Source organism: Medicago sativa, chromosome 7 (genome assembly GCF_051527215.1).
Source record: "Medicago sativa cultivar Bolivia chromosome 7, Bolivia_mono, whole genome shotgun sequence".
Lineage (NCBI taxonomy): Eukaryota > Viridiplantae > Streptophyta > Magnoliopsida > Fabales > Fabaceae > Medicago > Medicago sativa.
This window is the reverse complement of record NC_140755.1, coordinates 15,983,820-15,992,055: the sequence shown is the minus strand read 5'-3', so window position 1 is coordinate 15,992,055 and position 8,236 is coordinate 15,983,820. Positions and strand designations below refer to the sequence as shown.

The 8,236-nt window shown below is 36.2% G+C and overlaps 1 non-coding gene across 1 annotated transcript; it reads right to left on the bottom strand.

The window, feature by feature from the left end:
* Window positions 1–416: 416 nt before the first annotated feature.
* Window positions 417–524, bottom strand: LOC146904590 (small nucleolar RNA R71). The gene has a single exon (XR_015020884.1). It is a non-coding gene; the product is annotated as a small nucleolar RNA R71 (small nucleolar RNA).
* Window positions 525–8,236: the final 7,712 nt, after the last annotated feature.

Sequence of the window (8,236 nt, the reverse complement as noted above, 5' to 3'; positions counted from 1 at the left end):
AATCTTTTTCTATTTCTTCTTTTGCCTTTAACTTCTTGGGAAGATAATAACGAAATGGCTAAGGAATGCACTCTCATAGAGTATGCAATCCCATCTTCAAATGAGTCATACGATGCTATTGTGTACCCAACGGTTGATGACAATTTTGAAATAGAACCTGCACTTATTGAGTTAGTGCAGGAAAATCAATTTTTCGGATCACCCACTGAGGATCCGAATCTTCATATTTCAATTTTTTTAAGACTCAGTGGAACTGTGAATGCAAACCAAGAGGTCGTAAGGCTGCACTACTTTCCTTTTTCCTTAGGGGGAAAAGCTAGTGCTTGGTTTAATTCATTGAAACTTGGTTCTATCACTTCATGGCATCAAATGAAGCAAGACTTTCTTGCCCATTTCTTTCCTCATTCTAAAATTGTTCACTTAAGAAAACAAATCATACAATTCACTCAAAAAGATGGAGAATCTCTTTACAATGCGTGGGAGCGTTTCAAAGAAATGCTTAGACTTTGTCCCCATCATGGTTTAGAAAATTGGCTTACTATGCACACTTTTTATAATGGCCTTTTGTATCCCACAAAAATTTATGTTGATGCAGCTGCAGGTGGAGCTTTGATGAACAAAACATACACAGAAGCATATGCTTTGATCGAGGACATGGCACAAAACCACTATCAGTGGACCTACGGAAGGGACACCACTAATGTTGCTCCTTCACCCTCTTAGAAAGAGGTAGGTATGTATGAAAATTCTTCCCTTGATCATCTAGCTGCTAAAGTTGACGCACTCACACAAAAATTTGATAAAATAAATACTAGTGCTGTCACACCTCCCCCTGTATCACCTCTTTGTGAAGTTTGTGGTGTATTTGGCCATATTGACATTGATTGCCAACTAGGTAGTGTTGTTAGAAGTCCTGAGCAAGTAAACTATGCTCAATATAATCAAGGGTTTAAAAACAATCAAATTTTTTTTCAAACCCCTCAAAATCTTTTTGGACAACAAACAACACCACCCGGTTATGCAAACAACCAAGGAGTTCCTCAAAAATCCAGCTTGGAAATTTTACTAGAAAAATGTGTTATTGATCAATCCAAGCAGCTCCAAGAGCTTAAAAATCAAACTGAATTTTTGAAGGACTCTCTTGCCAAACATACATCGAACATAGACTCCATAGTTACTCACAGTAAGATGATAGAGACTCAGACTTCTCAAGTACCCCAACAGGTGGCTAATCCCTCTCAAACCTCCGAAGCCCTTCTAGGCCAAATTGAAACCAACCCCAAAGACCATATAAGTGCTATTATTTTTAGGGATGGTAACCAATTAGAGGACCCCGTTGGTAAAATTCATAGCAATGAAGAAGAGATAGGAAGTGATGAGCCTCAAAGTGAGAAAGCTATAGGAGAGAATGACAAGCCATTTGTTTCACCATCTCATGAGCCTAAAATTCATTTAACAAAAGAGTTTGCTAAATCCAAGTTAGATGAGCAGTTTAGAAATTTTATTGAAATACTTCCAAACAAATCGCCACCTAAACTTAAGGATCCAGAGAGATTTTCCATACCTTGTGTCATAGGATATAAAACATTTGAGAAAGCCATGCGTGATTTGGGAGAGCATGTTAGTTTGTTGCCATTATCCCTTTCTGAGAGATTGGGTATAGGATAGATAAATCACCTTCTAACCGTCAAGCTAGTGACTCTAAACAAGCGCTTCGTGGGAGGCAACCCATGATTTTTATTGCTTTTATTTTTGTTTGTTTTGTGTTATTTTAATTTATTTTGAAGGTATTTGTCTAATATGATACAAAAAAGTGAAAGAAAGTTGAAGTCATTGACCTGAAACAAAAAAAAAAAAAAACGTTTTTCAAAAAAAAAAAAAATTTTAAAAAAAAAAAAATTCCTTCTCTCCTCCAGCTTCTTCACCAATCTCCATCATTCAACTCTTAAACTTCACTTAAACCACAACCCCATCACTAAACCAACTCTTCCCAACCAAAACCTTGCCTAACCCTAACCTTCACCCAAAATCCACACCAAGTCAAGTTAAGGTCAATGACATCAATGAAGAAAGTAAGAAGATTGAAGCCTCTGGAGGTGGTGCAAGCAAGAAGCAATCATTAGCCCGCAATCATGGGATCCAATTCAAGGATTCTGAGCAATTAAATAGGTATAAATCTCTAAATCTCTAGAAATATCTCTCCTTGCAGGTACCCTGATGATAATGTTATGGATAGACTAGAAATAGATGAACATGTGATTAGGTTGTTGAATAACACAACCCTGTGCTTAGGTACCTTCAAAGGGTTATGTCTTGCACCGTATAGAGTAGGAAAGAGGTAGGGAATGATGAGAGCTGTTTATGTTGTGGGCTATGCTTTATAACCATCATATTAACATTTACTATTATTTGCTTCGATTATCTTGTTTCAATTGTTAAAACGAAACCGATTTACAAGGGTGATATAATGGTAGGTGGAATCATCACTTTTATTGCTAGGAAGCTCGGGGGTGAGTGTAAATCAAGGGATCAAGAGGATAGAGGGGAACTATTATCTAGACTTATATACTACTTTCTCCTTCCTTAGAACCCATGGCCCTACTCACAATTACCAATACGAATGGAGAATTATTAGAGCTTATTGTTTGATTATTCTACCTAATCCCACTTAACTATTCTCGAGGTGGTGGAAAATTTGCTTTATGTTGGTACTAACCCACAGTGTACATAATGATGGTGATGATGATGGTAGAGGTAGGTGCAACTTCTTGCACCATGAACAAGAAGCCGGGGTGGGAAGTTACAATGATGAACGGCGGGCATGGATGCAAACTAAAGTTCAAAGAATAAGCACCGAGCATCAAAAAGGATATGTGTCGAAGTGAAACAATGTCCAAAGGAGCATGAATAAATGAAGAAAACAATCAAATGCTCAAAACAATTACGCAACACCTTCACATCCAAAGTCCACTAGAATTTCCAATAAAATTGTGAGCTTTCTTCTTCATTCTTCTCTTCTTCTTCTTCTTCTTCTTCTTCTTCTTCTTCTTCTTCTTCTTCTTCTTCTTCTTCTTCTTCTTCTTCTTCTTCTTCTTCTTCTTCTTCTTCTTCTTCTTCTTCTTCTTCTTCTTCTTCTTCTTCTTCTTCTTCTTCTTCTTCTTCTTCTTCTTCTTCTTCTTCTTCTTCTTCTTCTTCTTCTTCTTCTTCTTCTTCTTCTTCTTCTTCTTCTTCTTCTTCTTCTTCTTCTTCTTCTTCTTCTTCTTCTTCTTCTTCTTCTTCTTCTTCTTCTTCTTCTTCTTCTTCTTCTTCTTCTTCTTCTTCTTCTTCTTCTTCTTCTTCTTTCTTCTTCTTCTTTTCTTCTTCTTCTTCTTCTTCTTCTTCTTCTTCTTCTTCTTCTTCTTCTTCTTCTTCTTCTTCTTCTTCTTCTTCTTCTTCTTCTTCTTCTTTCTTCTTCTTCTTCTTCTTCTTCTTCTTCTTCTTCTTCTTCTTCTTCTTCTTCTTCTTCTTCTTCTTCTTCTTCTTCTTCTTCTTCTTCTTCTTCTTCTTCTTCTTCTTCTTCTTCTTCTTCTTCTTCTTCTTCTTCTTCTTCTTCTTCTTCTTCTTCTTCTTCTTCTTCTTCTTCTTCTTCTTCTTCTTCTTCTTCTTCTTCTTCTTCTTCTTCTTCTTCTTCTTCTTCTTCTTCTTCTTCTTCTTCTTCTTCTTCTTCTTCTTCTTCTTCTTCTTCTTCTTCTTCTTCTTCTTCTTCTTCTTCTTCTTCTTCTTCTTCTTCTTCTTCTTCTTCTTCTTCTTCTTCTTCTTCTTCTTCTTCTTCTTCTTCTTCTTCTTCTTCTTCTTCTTCTTCTTCTTCTTCTTCTTCTTCTTCTTCTTCTTCTTCTTCTTCTTCTTCTTCTTCTTCTTCTTCTTCTTCTTCTTCTTCTTCTTCTTCTTCTTCTTCTTCTTCTTCTTCTTCTTCTTCTTCTTCTTCTTCTTCTTCTTCTTCTTCTTCTTCTTCTTCTTCTTCTTCTTCTTCTTCTTCTTCTTCTTCTTCTTCTTCTTCTTCTTCTTCTTCTTCTTCTTCTTCTTCTTCTTCTTCTTCTTCTTCTTCTTCTTCTTCTTCTTCTTCTTCTTCTTCTTCTTCTTCTTCTTCTTCTTCTTCTTCTTCTTCTTCTTCTTCTTCTTCTTCTTCTTCTTCTTCTTCTTCTTCTTCTTCTTCTTTTCTCTTTTCTTCTTCTTCTTCTTCTTCTTCTTCTTCTTCTTCTTCTTCTTCTTCTTCTTCTTCTTCTTCTTCTTCTTCTTCTTCTTCTTCTTCTTCTTCTTCTTCTTCTTCTTCTTCTTCTTCTTCTTCTTCTTCTTCTTCTTCTTCTTCTTCTTCTTCTTCTTCTTCTTCTTCTTCTTCTTCTTCTTCTTCTTCTTCTTCTTCTTCTTCTTCTTCTTCTTCTTCTTCTTCTTCTTCTTCTTCTTCTTCTTCTTCTTCTTCTTCTTCTTCTTCTTCTTCTTCTTCTTCTTCTTCTTCTTCTTCTTCTTCTTCTTCTTCTTCTTCTTCTTCTTCTTCTTCTTCTTCTTCTTCTTCTTCTTCTTCTTCTTCTTCTTCTTCTTCTTCTTCTTCTTCTTCTTCTTCTTCTTCTTCTTCTTCTTCTTCTTCTTCTTCTTCTTCTTCTTCTTCTTCTTCTTCTTCTTCTTCTTCTTCTTCTTCTTCTTCTTCTTCTTCTTCTTCTTCTTCTTCTTCTTCTTCTTCTTCTTCTTCTTCTTCTTCTTCTTCTTCTTCTTCTTCTTCTTCTTCTTCTTCTTCTTCTTCTTCTTCTTCTTCTTCTTCTTCTTCTTCTTCTTCTTCTTCTTCTTCTTCTTCTTCTTCTTCTTCTTCTTCTTCTTCTTCTTCTTCTTCTTCTTCTTCTTCTTCGTCTTCGTCTTCTTCTTCTTCTTCTTCTTCTTCTCTTGAATCATTGAGGACAATGCTTCCCCTAAGTGTGGGGGGGGCCTAATAAAGTGTCTAGAGTCGTAGTGTTCCCAAACTCCCTTGAACTTTATTCTTTTGTTTTGTTTTTATAGGAAGAGGCATGACCAGTAGCTTGTTTTTAATGTAAAACATGGCATGAAATTTTTTGTTTTGTCTCTTTCTTAAAGGTTGCCTCTTGTACATGAAAGTAGTTTCTTGTGTTTCTTATGTTCTTGCTACGCCCATGTCATGTTTTATTGTGAAATTCTCCAATGAGAAAAGCACCCGGTTGCAATCCTTCAGTAAATGTATGAATCGGTATTTTAAGGAACACGTTCTATCTTTAGTGTTAACTTAGACCCTTTAAAGTCTTAAGAGTAAAAGTAGTATAAGTTTGTGTGGGAAAATTGATCAAATTGTTCTTAATTGTTATATTCTTATTAATTTGTTAATGTTAAATGGGGCGGGAGAATGGCAACAACATATGGGGGAAAGGACAAATACATCCTAACTTCCTAATTGTGGTGGTGACTCCTTAATTTGAACTTAAAGTGAAATAAATTCATTAATGCTAGGGGGAAAGGACAATTACATCCAAAAAGACTTCCTACGTGGAGATGAAATAAAAGAAAATTTTGCAGCACTACTTAGGGTGATTTTGAATCTAGGGGGAAAGGACAATTACATCCGAGAAGACTTCCTACGAGGATAGATAGCCCCTAAGTATCTGCAGCTCCCTTGTGCTTAATTGTTAAATTAATTCAATCTTAACTTAAATTCCCATCACTCTTATATGAAATGAAGAAAGGACTTTTCTCGGTTACTTTAGCACTAAGGATAGAACCTATTCCTCATAATATCTGTCTTATACAGGAGCAAGAAAAGGGTTGGACTGCACACACACACACTCACTTGAGACTTGATGTTGGGTAGAATAGGTTCATGAGAAGTGTTTGAAGTTGTAATTAGTGTACTTGAAGCAAAGCCTTTCTTTTGAGACGTTTGTTCTTAATATTGCCATAATCAAATCTTTTGTTGCTGCCATGTTTGCTGCCTTTTGCTTGAGGACAAGCAAAGATTCAAGTGTGGGGGAGTTTGATGAGTCATAGATAGTCTTATTTATTGCCTTATTTAGTTTAGTTTTATTTTAGATTTGATTTTATTTTATTGCATTTTATTTTAGTTTAGAATATTTTACTTCAAATTATGTTTTATTTTATTTTAGGAATAAATATATGGTGGAAGGTGCCTTGGAGCAAAAGAAAGAGGACTGGAACAAATACATCGCAAGAATACGAAGATACGGGACAAAAATATGTCCCCCCAAAGTCAGAAGCTTGGCACGGCCCGTGCCAACATGTGGCACGGCCGTGCCCGTCTCCAGGACCTGTGTTGCTGCTTTTCTTCAAGCCCAAGTTACCCTGTTGCAGCTTTACCGTTTTATCCTTTTAGTTGCTTAGTTTCTAAGTCAGATGTAAAGCTATAAATAGAGTAGCTCTCCACCATAAACAATCACTCTTTACTTTGTTTATTTCAAGTATTATTTCAATAAAAAGTCTTTATTTCCTTTTTACTTTCTTTGCAATTTATTTTACCGTATTTCTCTCTTCTTCCTCCATGTCTACGATGAACATGAGTGAGTAGACTTCTTCGTCTTGGGATTGTTGGGGAGTCTAATGACTCAATCCTAAACAAAACATGTCTAAACCCTAATTTCTATGTAACCCTAATTTCTAATCTAGAGTCACCGTCTTAACGTGGATTAACAATTATCAAACTGTGGAAGCGAAAGCGGAGGGTTTGATAATCGTTAATCCATCATCCCAAACATCAATTCATAAAGCGAGAGCGGTGTCTTGATGTTGGAACAAGTGAATCTAGACAATAGTTGCAAAATAGTGAAATAGTCTTTGCAACTATTGAGACAAAGAGTAGTTTCAATCCTCTATGCATCTTCTAGTAATCATGTCAGCGAAATAGGCTTGGTTGCTAGAAGTAAACTCTCACCGGACTTTCATCGGAAAGGTGAGGGGCTAAGGGAAACCGGTCTTTAGAAATTAGTGTGTAAATCATGAAATTAGATGTTTAGGTTTTGTCTAGTGAAGGATTAGTCATTATGATGAACCAATGATCCTAAGGCCCTTTATTATTATTGTTTTTACCTTCAGCAATCAAACTCTCTTTCATTAACTTTCTCTCCTCTAATCATTCACTAAAAGTTAATTAAGTTGAACAACTCCCTAGCGGAACGATAACTCTACTTACTACTATTACTTCGATAGGTCGTGCACTTGCGGTTTGGCCCTATCAGCAAACTGCTATCCTTGCTAACCAAGCAGCTATGAACAAACAAATCGAAGCTCTAACTAAGGAGTTTCAAGGCTTCACTTTGGCTCATAAGCAACAACAAGTAGCTGCAATCAAGTGTGACTTATGTGGTGAAGAACATCCCAACGATGAATGTGTTCCAGAAGGATCAAGTGAAGAAGCTAACTTCATGGGAGGTTATCAAAGGCAGAATCAATACTACAATTCAGGCATTAATAAGCATCCAAATCTAAGCTACTCAAACAACAATGCTTTGAACTCTCAGATGCTCACTCCTCCTCAACAACAACAAAGGAAGCCATCAGCTCTTGAGGAAACTATGATAAACTTCATGAAGATGACTCAAGGCAACTTTGAAGAGATGAAAAAGAATCAAGAAGCTGAAAGAAAGAACAATGAAGCTTCTAGGAAGATGCTTGAAACTCAACTGGGGCAATTAGCTAAGAAATTGGCTGAACAAAGTAAAGGCGGATTCTCAGGTAACACTAAAGACAACCCTAAGAATGAGTCTTGTAATGCTATTGAATTGAGGAGCAAAAAGGTTTTGACACCTTTAGTTCCAAAAGCTCCAAAGAAGGTTGATGATGTAGTTGAGGTAGAGGAGAATGATGTAGTTAAAAAAATGATGAGGGTGTAGTTGAAAAAGAAAATGATCATGGAGAAGTTGAAAACGAAAGGAAGAAAAAAAAATAGAGGGAGAAAAAAGTGAGAAGTTAATTGATGAAGATTCAATCTTGAGGAAGTCGAAGAGTCAAATTCTGAAAGATGGAGACAAAACACAGGTTATTCCATCATATGTGAAGCTTCCATACCTCACCTTTCAAAGAAGAAAGAAAAGGATGAAGGTCAATTCAAGAAGTTCATGCAACTTTTCTCACAACTTCAAGTGAATATTCCTTTCGGCGAAGCTCTTGATCAAATGCCGTTATATGCTAAGTTCATGAAAGACTTGTTAACCAAACGAAGGAAGCCTAAGGATGATGAGAACATAGCACT